The following is a 19,715-nucleotide window of genomic DNA, read 5'->3' as shown; positions in this document are numbered from 1 at the left end:
CACAGTTTGTTTTCGCCTCCACTAAAATCATTAGCTCCGTTCCGTGTCATTGATGTGGGATTCATTAAGGCCCTCCCTTGACGGATCGCTTCTTGTCGACTTCAGCTCATTATCCAAGAAGTTGATCTAGGAACACCCCCATCAGTACTTTGAAGCTTGCATGCCTCAATGGCAAGTTTCTCACTTCCGGCGACAGGTATACATCAATGACCTTCGACCAGAAGATTTTGCGTGGCGTTCGACGCCAAGTCCTTTATTCACGCCACGTGAATTGTACTGCAGTACCTTGAGGGTCATCGTCATTATTGGTGATTCCTCTCGCGCTTGTTAACGGTTTTCATTATTGACCGGTAATCAAGCGATGTCTTTCCATGTTCGACTTCAGCGCAATTCTCACATGGATCGACTTGTACTTAGAGTGAAGATCGAACGAGTTTGAAGACCCCGGATCTAGTTTCATCCATCTGGGCTACGAGATATATTCAGGAAATGTAAAAGCATTTGCCATGTACATCATTGCAGCAGATGATCATCCTATTCAAAGGATGATAATTTCAGCAGAAAATTATCAGTCTACCTTCAGACGATCGTCTGTCATATGTACCAAAATGTATTTATAAAATCTGAGCATGGGAATGCCCGCCTCAGCTAGATCATGAGAATAATGATGAATGAAAAATAATGTATTGTATTGTATTGTATTACAGGGCACTCTCCTCAGCACTGGAACGAACTTCGGATCCTCTAGATAAAGCATTTCACCCGATAAACGACCTCATACTTTAGGGGGCAACTGTTATAGACATTTTTGTGCCTCGCGTCAGGGAGCATGGAATGTCGATAATTACAGGGATCCTCAGTCCCTAAACATGTTGTTATTACCCCTAAAAGAACAAGGTCATCAAACAACAGCACCTCCAATCAGTTCTCCACCTGAAAACACTTCAAAACAGGCTTATTTTGGATCATGTCAGCTGCTTAACTGAGCTTCTGCGCTGTAATGTAACTGTCCCACTCTGTACCTGCGCTGGAAGTCAAAAGTAATGAAGGCTACCTGCGCTGGGCGAGATTGGCCAAGTGGCACAGTCATCCTGCAAGGTGTCAACTGCCCAGGAAGCTTCCAAACTGACACTTGGTTCATCAGATTCGCCTTGTGATGAGTAAGAGGTACTTGATCACCATGTGTAACCAAGGATCTCCAAGTGGACTCAAGAACTGAAGATTAACTGAAGAGGGAGAGGACACAAGGCAGCTTCATGTCAGTCTCAAGCTGACTCATCCTCTCTTCTTCTATCCTATATATAGAGCTCTTCTATGAGGTCTAAGGAGGCTGGAATTTTGTATTAAGCAAGGAGGTGCTGTTGGATTACAGTTAGAGCTATTGGGTGATTGTTTTACTAGAGGTGAAGAGGAGAGTTCTTGCTGCTGGGGAGGTGCTGCTGGGTTGGAGCCATCATTGGTTGTAACCTTCTCAGAACCCTGTTACTTTCTATCAATAAAGTTTTGCATGTTCTCCTATATACTTGTATTACATAGATGTTTTGTGTTTACATGTATATTTGATGCACCCTAATCCATGCTTCAGTTATGAGTACATGTATCTTGTAGTTTTCTCTCTTGTTTTGTGCAGGATCTGTGTGTAGCTGGACCGGCTGAGAGAGCAAGAAGCTGGGAACAAGATACAAAGAGAGAAGGACAAGGATCGACTAAGCGAAAGACACTAGGTTGGTTGACCTTCTTTTCATTCTCTCTGTATTTTCATAAAGTGGAACATCAAAACTTTACTTTCAGTTGTTGCTAAAGACAGTCACCTTTAGAGTAGGGATAGGGTCATCCGCATCGGATACTTTTCCCCACAACACACTTCCATAGAGATTGTCCCTGTATTCCCCAGATACTAAGGGATTGGTCCCCTCGTTTGCACAATTCGGGAGCATCAACCTCTGATAGCCATGTTGAATGCTTACCATTGACCAGCGAAAGTGAAGGTTCAAGACAAAGATGGGGAGCAAGATCCCCCTGCAGACTGTGTGAAGGCGATCACGCCATCCACCGTTGTCCCTTCTTAGATGAAGCGAAGAGAGTTTTGGAAGATCGCCCGGTTTCACCGTTGAGACTTCCTCCTAGATACAAAAAACTCGTGCCAAGTCCTTCGTTGGTTGAACATACAGCTGGCCCGCTCAAGTGGTCAGCTGAAGCGTCAGTCATTGAGAATGAACCTACTGAATCCAGACCGGACGAAAGTCCAAAGGTCGAAACGACAGTTGACCCGGTTCTTCCTTCAGAGGTTTCATCCTCAAATGACACCGTCACTGAAGATTCATCTTCCAATGACACCCTCACTGAAGAGAATAAGGATGACACCATCCAGATTCTTTTCATCAACACAGACTCTGATGAGCATCAGGGCAATGTGCCCATTCCTTTATCGCAGGAAGGAACATCGTCAGGGTCATATCCGGCCGTATATTCGGTCCCACCGCCAAGCAACTTAGTTGTGTCCTTTGATTGGAACCAACTAGGCAGACCCCGGTTGCCAGCCAGTGTACCATTCAGAATCATAGTCCAAATTTATAGAATGGTAATGGTCGGCACTATCATTGATGAAGGGGCATCTATGAGTATCCTTTCCTCTATTGCTTGGAAAGAACTGGGTTCCCCGGCGCTTTTGCCTGAGATAAGAAATCTCTCGAGTTTTGATAAAGGAACCAGTCGACCATTAGGGATCCTCCCCAATGTACGTGTTACATTGTTAGGGAAGACCGTTCAAATGAACGTGATGGTCGTTCAAGGACCCTTGGATTATAACCTACTCCTTGGATGAGACTATATATATTGCATGGGAGCTATAGTCTCCTCACTCTTTAGAGTAATGTGTTTTCCACACGAAGGAAGGATGGTCAAGCTCGTAGACCAACTTTCATTTCCAGGATCACGCATCGCAAATAGTCACATACCAACCCTCAATGGTCTATTCACTCAAGAAATGTCTCAACCCCCAGTCCTCCTTCCCGATGAGTGCGAGTGATTCGGAAAGATGGGACTGGAACCCAGGGGGCATGCATCCTGGTCTGCTTCGGGCAGAGGAAACCTTGGGTATAAGGTAGAATTTCCGCGAAAGAATATGACTAGTCCGTACCCCGTCCGTGGATGGAAGAGGGGTTGTTCTAGAATAGGATTCTTTTGATAAGGTTACTTGTTTGACAAAGGTCATTCACCATTGTCTACTTTGGTAGACAGTGCCGAGGAAATGTTTTCGTTTGATGGTGTTAACAAAACAATCTTTGGGTAACCAGAAAGAGGCAAGCCTCACCCTTTAAAACAAATGTTTTATCGGATAAGTAGGGGCAGCCTTGAAATTTTACTTTATACCTGGGGGCATGCAACCTTTTGGAGTGCAAGCAAGGGACGACTATTTATTTTTTAAATTTTTAGGTCCTCCCTTTAAACCTGTAGGTCTAACCCTTTAAAGTCGTAGGATTAGCTGTTTCCGAACTTGCATAAAGAAAGGATGAGAAGGAGCATAGCTTCGTGAGATAAAGCTCCATAAAAAATAGCTATCTCACAGGAGACATTCTTATCTTATGACTGGTATATCGAGCAGTTTTACCGCGGAATTTATGCTCGTTAAAAAATAGAAAAGCGAGACCCGAGCAGTTTTAGCACATAGTTCATGCTCGTTAAAAAATAAACATAAGATTGAGCAGTGTTTTGGTGCATTCAAGCTCGTTAATTAAAAAATGAACCTATTCCGGTAAATAACCACTGTGATCGTAAATTTATCAGCCATAAAAAGCCTTGGTCGTGTTTTGCACCTGCCACCTCCATTCCATTTGGCCAATCGTTCACCTCCATATGATTGTTTACCCTTTTTGAGGAACAGCTGCGAAGAGTGATTTCACCTAGCCATCCTTGTGACACTGCCGTGATTGGAAAATTCCAACCTGTACCTGGAATTTGCTGTTATCCCTGTTTATCACTCGTTCCTCAAAAGACGAGTCTTCTTTGACCTCTTTTCATCTGACTCGTAAAATATGAAAGGTTTGTCGAGTTTTGGCCTTCCAGCTCGTTAAAAGGACCGGAAGAGCTATCCCTCCTCTAGATTTTAATCTTTTTGGACCTGAGGGATTATTGCATAAAAAGGTCGAGCGCTTGTTTTATTCGGCTCGTTAAAATTATCGAAAACTCATCCCTTCTGTATTGTTTTATACTTTTTCGGACTTAAGGGATTAGATGACGAAAAAGGAATTTTGGAGTTAACTTTTTGTACCTTTTCAGACTCTCTAAAAATGAAAAGGACCGAGTTTTCCTTGTCGTTAGACTCGCTAAAATGATTAAATAGCGAGAAACTTGTCTTTAGACGAGAACGAGTTTCCCTATCGCTAGGCTCGTTAAAACATAGCGATGGGCTTGCCCGAAGGGCAGGTTATAGAACAAGCATATGTTATCCTCCTCAAGCTTGACAAAAATAAAGATGTACTGGTCAGAAATGACTGGGGAAAAATTGGGAGAACCTCAAACCTTTAATGGTAGCAAGTCGCTCTTGAACATGACACTTTTCCTCCGTATCACATCGGGTTGGGTTGTTTCATTCATCGGTCTCATCACCATGGTCTTCGCCAAACCATCCACATTTGGGGTAATGCTACCGATCCATCGCATCAGTGTCGTTATATGTTCAAGAGATGTTGTTCAGAAAGAGTCAACCATGTCCCATCCACTGCCATACATTATCCTTCATCCATCCATGATCGCCACCCTGAATCATATGTCACAGATTGTTTTCACCTCCACTAAAATCATTAGCTCCGTTCCGTGTCACTGATGTGGGATTCATTAAGGCCCTCCTTTGACGGATCGCTTCTTGTCGACTTCAGCTCATTATCCAAGAAGTTGATCTAGGAACAACCCCCTCAGTACTTTGAAGCTTGCATGCCTCAATGGCAAGTTTCTCACTTCCGGCGACAGGTATACATCAATGACCTTCGACCAGAAGATTTTGCGTGGTGTTCGACGCCAAGTCCTTTATTCACACCACATGAATTGTACTGCAGTACCTTGAGGGTCATTATCATTATCGGTGATTCCTCTCGCGCTTGTTAACGGTTTACATCATTGACCGGTAATCAAGCAATGTCTTTCCATGTTCGACTTCAGCGCAATTCTCACATGGATCGACTTGTACTTAGAGTGAAGATCGAACGAGTTTGAAGACCCCGGATCTAGTTTCATCCATCCGGGCTACGATATATATTCGGGAAACATAAATACATTTGACGTGTACATCATTGCAGCAGATGATCATCCTACTCAAAGGATGATAATTTCAGCAGAGAATTATCAGTCTACCATCACACGATCGTCTGTTCTATGTACCAAAATGAATTTATAAAGCTGAGCATGGGAATGCCCGCCTCAGCTAGATCATGAAAGCAGAATGAAAAATAATGTATTGTATTGTATTTTATTACAGGTCACCTCTCAGCAATTGAATGAACTTCAGATCCTCCTGATAAAGCATTTCACCCGATAAACGACCTCATACTTTAGGGGGCAACTGTTATAGACATTTTTGTGCCTTACAGCATGGAGCATGAAATGTCAATAATATAAGGGATCCAAAGTACCTAAACATGTTGTTCCTACCCCTAGAGGAACAAAGTCAACAAACCACAGCACTGAATATCAGTTCTCCACCTGAAAACACTAAAAAACAAGCTAATTCTGGATCATGTCAACTGCTCCATTCAGCATCTGCACTGAATGTCAACTGCTCCACTGTGTACCTGCGCTGAATGTCAACTACAAAGAAGGCTACCTGCGCTGGGCGAGTTTGGACAAGTGGCACAATCATTCCTCAAGGTGTCAATGCCCAGGAAGCTTCCAAAATGACACTTGGATCAGAGAATTCGCCTAGTGATGAGTAAGAGGGTCTATATCTCCAAGTGGAAGCAAGAACCTCCAAATGGACTCAAGAACTGAAGAATAACTGAAGTGGGAGAGGACACTAGTCAGCTCCATGCCAAGCTCAAGCTGACTCATCCTTTCTCCAAAACTCCTATATATAGAGCTCTCTCATGAGGTCTAGGGGGGCTGGAATCTGGTGAATGTAAGGAAGTTCTGTTGGTTTGAGTATAGAACTATTGGGTGATTTGCTTGAAGGAGGTGAAGAGGAGATTTCTTTCTGCTGGGAGGTGATGCTGGATTGGGCCTTTTATGGTTGTATCACTTCCTAAACTTTACTTCTTCCATTAATAAAGCATTTGAGGTTCTTCTATATGCATGTGTCTCAATGATGTGTTGTTATACTTGTGTATTTGATTTATTCTAATCCTTGAATCAATTATGAATGTATGCTTCTTGTAGTTTCCCTCTCTTGCCATTTTGCAGGATCTTGGTGTAGCTGGGCCAGTGAAAGAGCAAGGAGCTGGGAGCAAGCAGCAAAGAGAGAAGATTGGATCAATCATTAGCGGAAGACATCGGTTAGTGGATCTCTTTCTCCCCTCTCTTACATCTCATAAAGAAGTAATCTCGAATAGATTTGCTTTGATTGTTGCTGAGGTACTATCACCCTTAGAGTGGGATAGGGTCATTCCGTATTGGATACTTTTCCCAACAACATGGGTAGACAAAGCATTCATGTATCCTCTTTGGTACTCCTCCGATTCTTCTTCAAGTGCCGCATCATTTGATAGAATAAAATCCTCATCTTTGTGTGTGGTGGAGCTTTCAACATATTCTTCCTCTTCCGTGATGTAGATAGGCAGATCATCAGGAGTAAAGAAATGGTTTTCCTCCCCTACAGTATCACCATCATCATCAGATTCTTGACCAATGAAATTTTGTTGAAGAGGAGTCTTTACCTGCTGCTGAACTATCGGCTCTTGTGTTCTTTGTTGACGCTGCTTAATTCTGAATTGTGGCTGCTGCTGACCACAAAATTGGGATTGCGGATCTGCGGTTCTGTCTTGTCAAGAGTGAGCTTTTCAAATATCCTCTCTACCTTGTGAAGTATCTGATCTGATGTAGAAGCTTCTTCTTTGATGGTCACTCGCTTTTCAACTTTCATCCTAGCTCTTTTATCATTCAAATTTGCTTCAACACTAACAACAATCTTTTGCATATCCTCCAAGGTAGGCGGATCTCTGTCTCGTAACGAATAAGCCATCTCCGGATCAAAACCATCTGGGAATTTAAGGAGAGTTGATTTTCAAGATGGTCTTAAATCATCTGGAATAACATTATAAACTGTATTAAATCTGATAACATAGTCTTGGACAGTCTCACCAGGATTGCGTTTGATATTGTTATACTCAACATTGATTTGAAGTGGATCTTTTCTGATTTCCCAACGATCTAGAAACTGTCTATGAAGCTCTGCCAATGTAGTTACACTTCTAGCTCCCAAGCCTCTGAACCATTTTCTTACCTCTCCTCCAAATGTATGCACAAACAATCACATAGTTACATCCTCCTCATCAATCTCATGTAAATCACAAAAATCTGCCATTCTGTCTATGTGTTGTTGAGCGGAAACACTTTGAGGAGTGCCATCAAATATAGGAATCTTACTCTGATAATCCGAAGGCATATCATGCAATTGTTGAGGTAAAGCAAGAAGTGCAAAACGAGCAGCCATTGCTCTTGGCAGATTTGGCCTGGGGGTTGTTTGAGACGGTGTATGCGGAGGAGTAGCAATGTGGGATGAAGAAGGAGAATTTACTGCAGACATTTGATATGTGATGATGGGTTGTAGGGGAAGAGTGGGAATGAAAGGTGGTTCAGTGGGAATTTTGGAGGTGAAATCGGTGATAGAAGATCCAATATTTGCAGATGCAGCTTCTAGGAAATCAACAAGATTTGCAGCCTGAATATTTCTCTGAAAATGTCTCAAGATAAAGTTTTCAATTAATTTATTGTGTTTTTCAACTTCAAGAGCTGCAGCAAAGTTAGGATTTGGAACTAGAGAATCAAGTGCACTTTCAGATTTGGCTTTAAACAGTGACAATTCAAACTGATCGTCAAAGTCAAGTTCTTCAAGATACTTAAAAATTGCAGGACAAGAGGGAGACTTAAACAAATGAATTATGGGACTTTCTCGTCGGTGTATTCTCGCAATCAGATTTGGGTTCTCATATACTGGAGGTGGATCTGGATCAGTATTTAATCTCGTTTATCTTATGGAAGCCAGTGTGGAATTGTTTCGAACAATCAAAAAGGACACAACAATTTTTCAGCCTATCAACTTCTAGACTCAATCATCCAAGGTATAGAACAAATAAGTATACTGGGGTAAATTGCAAATGAAGTGCTACATTCACAAGCTCACCAGAGATCGACTGAAGCAACGTTTATCTACTTTCGCTTATGCATAGCAAAAGCGTTTCGAAGGCTACCTGGCATGACTTTAGACTTCGCCTAAGACTCATAAAACAAACACATCAACCAGCAAACAATAACAATTTTTCCCCAATATGGTTGCCACTATGTTAGCGCTCAAATCCGCCTCAGGCTGAGGAAGGAAAAACTCAAGGCAACATCAAACCAAGCTCAGCTTCGTAGCTAGCCCTACGAGGACAGGAGAGGGATCTCTCCAGGTCTATATCAGCTACAGGTCTTCAGAGGGGCTGAGATAACTCAAATTTAATACTGATTTTAGGCTAATAAAGAGATAGGAACGTTTGATTTAGATTTTTTGAGTTTTTTGTTGGAGAAACGGGAAATCCAATTTTGGGTGCGGGGATTAAGGTCAGATCTTTGCAGAATTCGAGTTGGGGCGAGGTAGGCAATAGTCTTGATGCCTTTGATCAGGTGTATGGATGGATCAAAATGACAAGGAGCTGAAGAGGGCAAATGAGAACATGGATCCTCTCCAAACTGGCGAAAACATGTAAAACTAAACAAATTTAAAGGAAGAGCACTGTGAACAATGAATTCAATCTCATTTACTCATTTATTTAGTTTCAGAAGCATAAGAAGGAATGGCATACATGTAAACATGAATAAACTTAAAATAAATAAGAAAAAACACCATCAAGAACTGAAAGCCACAAGAATCCCAACAGGTGCTGCAAAATCTCTGATATTTCCTTAGCCAAAATATGAAAAATATTTACAATAGTGTGCCAAAATCTTCCCAAGAGTCCAACCTGTGCTACTGACTGAAAATTTACATATATAGATCAAGCTAAGCTCATTCCATAACCTCTAGGGGTCGAGCTCCTCCTTCTAGGAGCAGTTTGAACAAATTCTAAACATGGAGCAAGAATCTAGGTGACCAAAACAACCTGCCTCTAAAAAGAAGGAAACTGATTCATTACATTAATTTCTTGCTAATTTGTGAATGAATCATCTAGAAGAAGGTAGATAAGTGCCATGTTACCTTACACACATCAAATTACATCATGTTGGGTCAAAAATCACATCAAGGAGTGAAACTGGTGAAAACTGGCCGAATTCCTGAGCTGGAGGATGAAAACTGGACCAAAAACCTCAATGCGTAGCGCCTTAATCCCTATGCGTAGCACACCTTTCAGCCTGTTTTTGGGGCACTTCCCGAAATTGAAATCAAGCTCACAATAGCTGGTTGGAAAGCTTTGGATGTCTACTATCCAGCCCAAGTGGAATTTCCCAATTTGGAGCTCATTTTCCCCCTCAAAATTTCATTCTCCCAGAAGTACTTCCTGCTATTGCAAAAGGTGGTAGCAAGGTGGTTTTTATGGTGTTTTTAGGTCTTTTGATCATCCAGAACTTGATGAAATGCCTCAGAAATAACTGAGCATGTATAAATTACCATGAAAAACCAAAAAGTATAAGGTTTTTCTCCACTAAGTGTCCCAATCAAAAGCGAGCGCGCCGACGCACTACCCATAGAGCGGAAAAAACTGTTTTTTGAGACCAAAAATTTCAAAATGACAAAAATTTCTCCGAATTTGCTCAAATTCGGAGTGAAGACCCTCCATCATGTGTCATGCTCAGCCAGAGAAGCCTCAGCCAAAACTCGAAGTGGATCTAGCCTCTTTCACCGTTTTAGTGCTTTGCTCAACCTCCTTTGCAAAATCTTCATTTTTGCTTTGCCAACATGCATGCGAGCCCAATAATGATTTTTCATGTGACGAAGCAAGTATTTGTCTCTATTGGCCTTCGCCAACAACTCCTCCAGATGTCGATTGACTTTCTCAAGCCAAAATTTCCGCTCAACAGGTGTCAAATCACCAGGTCTGTTTCGGGCTAGCCTTCAGTCCTCACAGATTTGTCGCAACTCTATAAGTGTATGCTCATCCTATAGCTGTTTATTATGCTGCTCCAAGTATTTGATCAGACATTCTGCCTTTAGTAACTTCTCATTCAAGCTATCAATCTCGGTCTTTTTCTCTTGGATGATCTCTTTCAGCTTCGAGCTAGGAGAGCTCCTATCCACATCACTCAATGCAACATCAACATCATGACCACCTGAATGGCCCTCCTCATAAATTGACCTCTTGCCTCTGTCCTGAACCTGTACTTGTACTGAAGAAGAAGGCAAGACCCCTTCCACACCATGTGGAGATAGTACTCGTCATGTAGCTACAAACAAGGCCCCGTGGCCTCGCTGATATGTCACATATGATGGAGCATTGACATGCTCGGTATCAGGAATGTCAAACTGATGTGAAGGCTCTCCCTCATCATGAACTATCTCGGGAGGTGGCTGTGGCGCTGTGAAAAAGTCACGAGAAATAAAATCCTCCCAAGTAATGCCCTGCTGTGCCAACTGATGAACCACTACGATCTTGATCAGCGCGTAATGATAAATACTTCTATGCTGCTGTGCTGGGGTCTTCCTTTGTACTAAAACAACCATCCTCTCTATGTTGCGAAACATGAAGTATGGAATGTTCATCAGACGTACCCTTGTAAAATGCATCAACAAACGGACATGGTACGCATAAAGACGCGAGAATCTGCCCTCACAACTGAAATACCGAATGATGAGTTTCATCAGAGGTGCAAACTGATCATTCAGGTATTAGAAAGGAAAAACCCTGCTCAAGTGCCTTATATACCCAGGTTTGATGTATGGCTCATAATAGGATTTCTCTAGCTGCTGACGCTTATTCCATTGCTCTCCAATATTTGGTATCCGAGTGGCCTCTGCAATAGTCTCTGGTGACAAAATGAAATCAAATCCGGCGAGGTTTACATGGCCATCATGTAAATGTAGAACAAACAAGCGAGATACTTCACGATGATGCTGAATTTGTGAAATTATCTCACAATAGTGATAGCATGACTGATGGCGAAAATAATCCATTGCAAGCGGGAAAGCCTGCAACTGAACCAAAGAAATGGGCTCTTCTCTGAGATGCTTACCACCTTTGCCACCTCTGCGAGGCCTCCGTGGCACATTACCCTCTGTTGTGGAATCACTGTCATTCTCCTGCTCATAAACTGAATCTGTGTCTGACATGGCTTTGAAAACACAATGTCTGCAATATGTAGGATGTCTGCAATATGTGTGTTGTAGGTGTGGTGAAATTACAATTTCAATGCATACTCAAAAGCCAACCGAAGCATCATAAGAATTAAGCCATAATGGTAATAACTCTGTTTCAGTGAATTGGCATGAAACAATCACTGTTTTGATCACAAGGACAATTTTGACAAATGAACAAAAGTATGAAGTGTACCCTTTGTGATGTTGGCTAAAATCTTACAAATGAGTATGGAGCTGTGTTTCATCAATGGAGAATGGAAAAATCTTCACCAGCCACCCACATGTCCTTTAAAAACCCTAAAGAATGATTTTGGTATGAGCCTAGGGTTTCATTTTTTTACACCCAATACATCACATTTCCCCCCATCAAACACACTACAAACAATTTCAAATTGACTGAGCAGCCATGAAACACCTACTTGCAAATTTTGGAGGCGATTTGGTAAGATCTAGTCGCATGAACAAAACAAATTTGGCGCTGTGACTGAGTGCGTAGTGCCCGAACCCAACGCGTATTGCACACTTGAGTGTGTAGCGCCTGTGTATTTTTTCACTGGCCAGTGAGGCCCAGTGCGTAGCGCCCACCTGAGTGCGTAAAGCACACCTCCAACGCATAACGCACACCTCCAATGCTCTCCACGGGTATGCAATCACGGTTTCGGCCTTCAAACACTTAAACACGATTTTGCCTTGGGAATTTTTGAACAAATGGACTTGTTTCCCCTTTTATATGTAAACAAAATATCTTACCAAATCAGATTTGATTTGAATTGGTTCAATAACCCACTTTATAATGTTTGGCACTTTTTCAACTTTGGTATTTTAATACAATACTGCTTTTTTATTTTCTCTTGCTTTTTCTGAGGTTTGGATTGATAATATTTTGTTGATTTTTGTAGGGATTTGGCATTTTGGATTTGGAGAAGATCAGAGGCTTGCTCTGAAACTTTTGAAATGAAACAAATACAATTATTTACAATAACAATTTTTAGTTCCAAAACAGAGTTTTGGACTAAAAATGTTTTCAAATGCTTTATGAAAAAACTATTAAATAAGAATCTTTTGAAATCAACCTCATGGCCTGCGGGCTTGTATTATGTATATGCAAAGGACTGACAACCCTAGACTCTAGGACTAAAGATTTTTTTTAACGAAACTAATCCTTTATGATGATGAATGCATGATCATGTACTTCAGTGATTTTTTGAGAAATTTTTGACTAACCCTGCAGGGACAAGCATGAGGGAACACTAGACAACCAGACCCCCTCGTCAGTCAATGGCATGACCCTAGCGAAATGCAACGAAGTGGAACGAGAGAGACACCTAAACATGATATGCAAAAGCGAAAAGATCTCTGACGGAGGGCTGTAAGGACCGACTCTAATAGACTCAAAGAACTGTCATATCAGTTGGTGCATGGGATGTTGTTCAGGAAGCACCACATTGGAATATTGCTTAGGTGTTTGGAGGCACATGAATAAGAAAAGGTGTTATGTGACCTCCACAATGGACCAGCTGGGGGACACTTCACATGATAAACTACAACACATGAGGTTATGTGGGTTAGATTTTACTGGCCTACATTATTCAAAGATGCTGATGCTTATGCCCTGTTGATCAAGAAAAAAGGCCTAATCAACATTTTAAGGATACCACCCGATCAAGATCTGTAGCTTAGATTTATATCCATTGAATGGTGGTTCCAACTGGTTCTATTTGGTCCAGTTACCCTTTCTCTATATATCTACTGGCTTACAATATCTCTATTCTCTCACCAACAAAGAAAGAACAATCAAGATGACTCTCTTGTTGCTATCTTGGCAAGAAAGTAATCCCTTAAGCTGATTTGGGGCTCAACCAAACCAATTCTAATGCTTTGCCTCTTTAAGAAGAGGAATTATAGAAGTGTGGTCTTTAAGCTAAATGCATATATAACTCTATATTCCTTAAGACTATATCAATTGAATGAAGGATTAGTCCTTCATGCAACCAAGAGAAAAACTAATCATAATTGGGATTTTAACATGAAAAGCTTATGATGAATATGTGGTTAAAGAAGTATTTCATTTAACTGACATTGTAATTACTTATCATGCTATGTTTAAGAGATCAATTAATCATAAATTTTGAATCACTAACATTAGGAAGTAGTTCACATAATGTTACTGAAAACAACAAATAATGAACCAATAACATTAGGAATTAGTTCACATAACGTTACTGGTTATTAAATCAAGATAAGGTAGCAGATTTTTGAGTAAATAGTTACTTAGAAATCTGATCTTAATAAGTAATGGAAAGAGATAAATGATAACAAATTTATGTATTGAAGATCAGATAGCTAATCTACAATATAAGAATCAATATTGATAGTAGTGCACAATATAAATTCCATAGACATAAGTCTTCTACCAAAAAGGAATGCAATTTGTTATTAAAATAATATTATCTCTATACAAACTAATCAAACCTCCTCTCCTTCTCAATACAAGATTTGATCCTCAACAAGCCTCCTCCAAGTCACAAACTATGCTGATAGAAACAACAGTTACAATAGTGCAAACCTTGCTCCTCTTTACACAACTCAAAATTGAAAGATACCAAACCCCAATCACATAAATCACATATCTGTGAAAGAATTTCCTATTCTAATAATGCCTCTCTATTCTACTCTCTACTCTATCTTGTGCATTTCCCCCCTGTCTCTGTCAAGGAGATTGTATTTATATAGATCTTAAGGTGAAATCGTGAAAATAACAACAACTCCATGTATCTCTCAACAACCGAGATAATAAAAGCAATTAAATCAGGTGGTTTTTGCTTCTGTTGAATCACAGGCCAAATGTAGATTGCCTTTGTTTGATAAAGTGCCCAGTTTAGCTTGCTGTTGAGTTCGATTTATTTTTTGTTGATAACCACTGAGAATATTGTCCAACAATATCATGCTCTCTATGGTATTAGTCCTCATTTAAGATTTTGTGTTCCTCTATCCATTTTGGTTTAGATCTCGACATGTGGTTGAGTATCTGTTAATTGAATGATCTATTCGATTAAGCCCAAACACTTCCCTATAACAGAGAAAGCGAAATTAGCCATTTAAAAGGACGGAAAACTCAATACAAATGAATTTTAATTATTCCCTAAGACCTTTTAATTTTAATTCAGTGGCTATAACAGTGGTTGGAGGATGATACGTTTGGCAAGATCTGAGTGGTATCGGAGATAAGCCCATCAGAACTTTTTACAATGCACACAAAAAAAAAATCGATTTTCCGATATTGGGAGGCTAAGATATGAAGAGGATGCGATATCTTATTAAACTCTTTTTAAATAGTGTATCGGGTCCAGATATTAGAGGTGAGTGGATTATCGAAAGTCGGAAGTCTGAGGGGTATGATTATCAGAGATTAGAGATTGAAGGGAGATGATTATTGGAGGTTGGAAGGATTGGTTATCAGAAAACTAAGTGATATGAATATCGCTTATTGGAGATCAGAGTTTTTAAAAGTTCGTTGAGTTGAAAATCTCTAATCGCTGATACTCGGTAGCGGAAGTAATGATGTGATAGGTGGGTCCTCCCAGCGGCTATATTATAATATGGTCGGACTTTGGGTTTGAAGTTTAAACCACTTAATAATTTCAATTTTAATATGGTTTGGATTTTGGTCATTTGTTTTATTAAACCCCTCTATAAAATGCCTCGGAATTTGATTCTCAAATGGGTTCTTTCGATATCAAAATCCTGATCACCCATAGCTTCGATATAAGGTATTAATATATATATATATATATATATATATATATATATATATATATGCCACTTGTTTTATGATTTAGACTTAAAGCCTAGGTATGATTATTGGCCTTGGGGGCTATGTAAGGGATACAAATAAAAATACTATTTACAAATATAAATAAATATTTTACAAATAAAAGTAAAAATAAGAAATAAAACCTATAAAACAAAAAAGGTAAAATACATTGTATACATATCATTAGGCCAAGGTAGTGAAAAATATTCAATCAACAATTAGGCGCCATTTACAAACCAAATGTCCAAATGAGATCAAACGAGTTATAATAGGAAGATAAGAACAAATCGAACTCATTGAAGCAATCTAAACTCTCAAAATCAAATAGTAATATGACCAGCTATTCAATTAAAGGGTCCATATAATGAGTATTAAGTGAAAAATGGGGGGTTGTGTTTTTACCACAACATGCCTGCAATGTCCAGTCTATCAAAGGTGCGCCAAAAAAAATCAAAAGTCAACAACCCCTCTGTAGCGCGTTGCAGTGGAAGAACCGTTCTAATAGTGGGGCTTAGATATCATTGGGGAAGATTTCCCACACTCATCAAAGAAACACCACTACATCCTAACTGCTACATATTATTTCATGTGGTGGATAGAGGAAGTTTTGCTAAAATAGGTGAACGGATAGGAAGTCAAAAGATTTCTGCAGTATAATATCATCTCCACATTCAATGTTCCTACGTCACTTGTTTTTGACAATGCAACATAATTTTACTCATTAAAGCTTTATGATTTTGCATTGGAAAATGGTATTATTTTGAAACATTTTGCTAATTATTATCCACAAGGGAATGTTCTTCCTGAATCCATGAAAAAGAACTTCATTCATATCATAAAAAGGGCCATATTCTCTGAACAGTGAAACTAGCACTTTGCTTTGGTTAAAGCCTTATGGTTTGACTGAGTCATGCCCAAGCCTTCTCTGAACAACTCTTATTACTTGCTGGTGTATGGAAAAGAAGATATCCTCCCACCGAACATTTACTTTCCCACTATTGAATTGTCCCAAGGATCCCAAGGCAAGCCATGTCTTTTAATTCAACGTAGGATGTGTTAGACTCAGCCTTGTCAGTCCTCTGTCAGAGTCAAATTCACCAAGGTTCATTTCTCATCATTTGCAGTCATCAAATGCCATTTTGGTAAAAAAGAGTCATTTTAATTCTTGAGTCCAGGGTTTTGTCGACTGAGTCTACATGAGAGGTTCCAAATCAGTTTCCAGTACAAAATTTCATCATCAAATAATGCTCAAGAGAGATTCTTCTTCAAAACTCTATTTTGAAGAAGAAACCATTAAATTCGCTTTCAAATATGAAATTGTTCAAAGTTTTTTTTTAGTTGAAGATGTTCACATGTAGCCTCGCCATGATCCTTTGCCGAATTCAACATCAGTTAGCCCTACAAAGAACAAGAATAATTTCATCATTCAAGCTCAGAAGATCAGTGAGGAAAAAAATGTCAGAGTTGTATTAAATATAAAAGTGCCAAAGCCAAAAATAAAAATAAAAAATTACAAAGTGAGAAACAAAAGTTGAATCCATGTCTATATATGATATTTCTCCATGTCTATATAAGTTATTAGTCCATTTGCATCAAAGGACATCAAAAAAAATCCAAAGGAGAAGTCGCGTTGAAGTTGGAGGAACGGAGCTGTGATTTTAGAGGGCCGATGGTGTGTTGACATTCAGTGCGGCGCACAGGCAGAGGGGCGCGGCGCACTGGGCGCTATCACATCATGTTAAAATAACACGTGCGTGACGTACACAAATGGCGCGGCACACAGGTAGAAGGGCGCGGCGCACAAAGCCCCAAGGCCGAAAATCATCATCGATTCATAAAAAAATCAATTTGTTTAAGCTCAATTCTTCTCCAAGAGCCCCAGGAAAGCATTCACCAGATACATCTAGAAGCTAGAAAATTTTCTTATCAAACTGGTCTTAAGGCGTTGGTAGCTTATGGAGGCACCCCTATAAATCAAAAATTCCGAGAATTGGAAAGGGGTGTTGACATTCTTGTTGCAACCCCTGGGCAATTTAGGGACCTCCTTGAAAGGGGGAGGCTGTCATTATCTATGATACAGTATTTGGCCTTAGACTAGGCTGATCGCATGCTTGACATGGGTTTTGAACCCCAAATTCGTGAAATTGTCCAAGAAACAGATATGCCTCTAGACGGTAGAAGGCAGACCATGCTCTTCAGTGCTACTTTTCCAAAGGAGATACAGAGGTTGGCTGTGGATTTTCTTTCAAATTATATATTTCCGGCAGTTGGAAGGGTGGGTTCCAGCATAGATCTGATTGTATAAAGAGTAGAGTTTGTTCATGATGCAGATAGACGTAGCCATTTAATGGATCTTATTCATGCTCAGAAAGTTGAAGGTACTCATGGAAAACAATCTTTGACCTTAGTCTTTGTGGAGACGAAGAGGGGAGCTGATGCATTGGAATATTGGCTATCATCCAATGGGTTTCCTCCAACAAGTATTCATGGAGATAAATCTCAACAGGAGCACGAGCAATCTCTGAGAAATTTCAAGAGTAGGGATGCGCCTATTTTAGTTGCGACAGATGTGGCTGCACGTGGACTCGATATGCTACTTCTGCCCTTGTATTCATCATAATCATCATCGTATCATCAGGCGTAATATCATCTATATCTGCTTCAAAGTGCTCGCTCGCATGCATTCCCCTACACTATTTTTTATTTGGATACAATCTTCCCCGGGCTGAACACTTATTCTTCTCAGGGCCGAACAGTTATTCTTATCCCTATAAAGGAAGCAGATTCTCTTGTCATGTCAATCCACACTTAGGGTTAAAATTTGAGATCCTATCTTTGCAAAAGTGAAGGTTACCAAGCATAGGGGATAGGGCCTCTTTTAGCAGAAGCGAAAAGATTGTGAAAGTTGTGTTTCTGGACACCTGCATGCACCTTCCTGTCCCAATCAATTTGCATTACACGAGAAGAGCATGTGGTATGGACCGGAAAAATGGATGCAAGCATGGAGATGAAATGAGGGGCTACTTTAATTTCAGAACTGAAAATCATATCAAATTCATGAGAACAATATCCTCCTCTCACTAAAACCTGTTAGGCACGGGTTGTGTATCTCTCAATATGGTTTTGCACATAGCAAGTACATTGCTTTTGGCCGATAGTCTATGGAGGATTCTATCTCTACTGCAAATCCCATATGATTTCTTCATGGGAGTTTGGACCTTCAAATCATATACTGTGGTGCATGTAATTAATTTTGATTTTCCAAATGATATTGATGACTATGTCCACCACATAGTGCGTACAGGTCGTGTTGGCTGTTGTCTGAACTCATGCAAGAAACAAACCAAGAGGTTCCAACATGACTACCAAATTATGCCACAAGGTTTGCATACGGCGGTGGAGGTCGTAATCATCAGAAGGGCGGTGGTGGCCCCTTTGGCATCTTTGCTGAAGAGAGAAGAAACAACCACCTGCATATGTTTTTCATCAGATAACACGCCTCTACCAATAGCATGAAGGGGTGCATGAATCTATTCTTGCCATCTGTCATTAATTTTGCAGAAGAAGTAATTTTGCGTGATCTAATTTATAGTCTATCGGTTAATGTGTTGGGAATTTGATTCCCCTTAACATTCCTGGTCAAGAAACCTTGAGCTGGCATGTCTATATCATAAAAAGTATTCCATTAGCTCTACAGAACTTGCTTTATAAAGTCCAGCACAATGACACCAGTGTTTCTAAACAAAATACTTGACCAAATCATTCGGATGGGACACATATTATTCTTTCATGCAACATGATGTGCAAGAGCTAAACCGAGTACTCTGCGACAATTTAGAAGATAAGATGAAGAGCACAGTTGTTAAGAATACAATAAAGCATCTTTTTGAAGGACATCATATGAAATACATTGAATGCATAAATGTGGATTATAAATCTACAGGGAAGGAATCATTCTATGATCTACAGCTTGATGTTAAAGGCTGCCGAGATGTCTATGCTTCATTTGATAAGTGTGTTGAAGTTGAACAACTTGATGGTGATGACAAATATCATGCAGAGCAGTATGGACATTAGGAGGCAAGAAAAGGTGTTCTTTTACTTGGTTTTTATCCTATACTACAAATTCAGTTGAGGCGATTTGAATATAATTTCATGCAACACAACAATGGTTAACTGGTGGTTTGGCGATTTTGTGGTTGTAAGCGGTGGAGGTAGTGCGGGTGCTATCATAATAACTTTGCTCAGATCGGAAGTGCTGTAAGAAACAAAAAGGATCCAGTAACACCCACATTCTTGACATCATTGAGGTAGTGCAGATGCATTCATCAGCCTGAGGATAAAAATCAAAGTTGTATCCATGAGGGCAAGATGAAATCTGTGAGATGTCTTGGATGTGATATGCCTTTTCCTAACTCTGAATGG

The 19,715-nt window shown here is 40.1% G+C and overlaps 1 pseudogene; it reads left to right on the top strand.

Annotated features, from left to right (window-relative positions):
• The window catches only part of LOC149155845 (DEAD-box ATP-dependent RNA helicase 52-like), a 96,637-nt pseudogene extending 77,270 nt beyond the window's left edge, over positions 1-19,367 (top strand).
• Positions 19,368-19,715: the final 348 nt, after the last annotated feature.

This window comes from Pinus tabuliformis, chromosome 9, assembly GCF_031772625.1.
Source record: "Pinus tabuliformis cultivar Carrire ecotype Pingquan chromosome 9, CPIR1, whole genome shotgun sequence".
Lineage (NCBI taxonomy): Eukaryota > Viridiplantae > Streptophyta > Pinopsida > Pinales > Pinaceae > Pinus > Pinus tabuliformis.
This window is presented reverse-complemented; position numbering and strand designations above follow the sequence as displayed.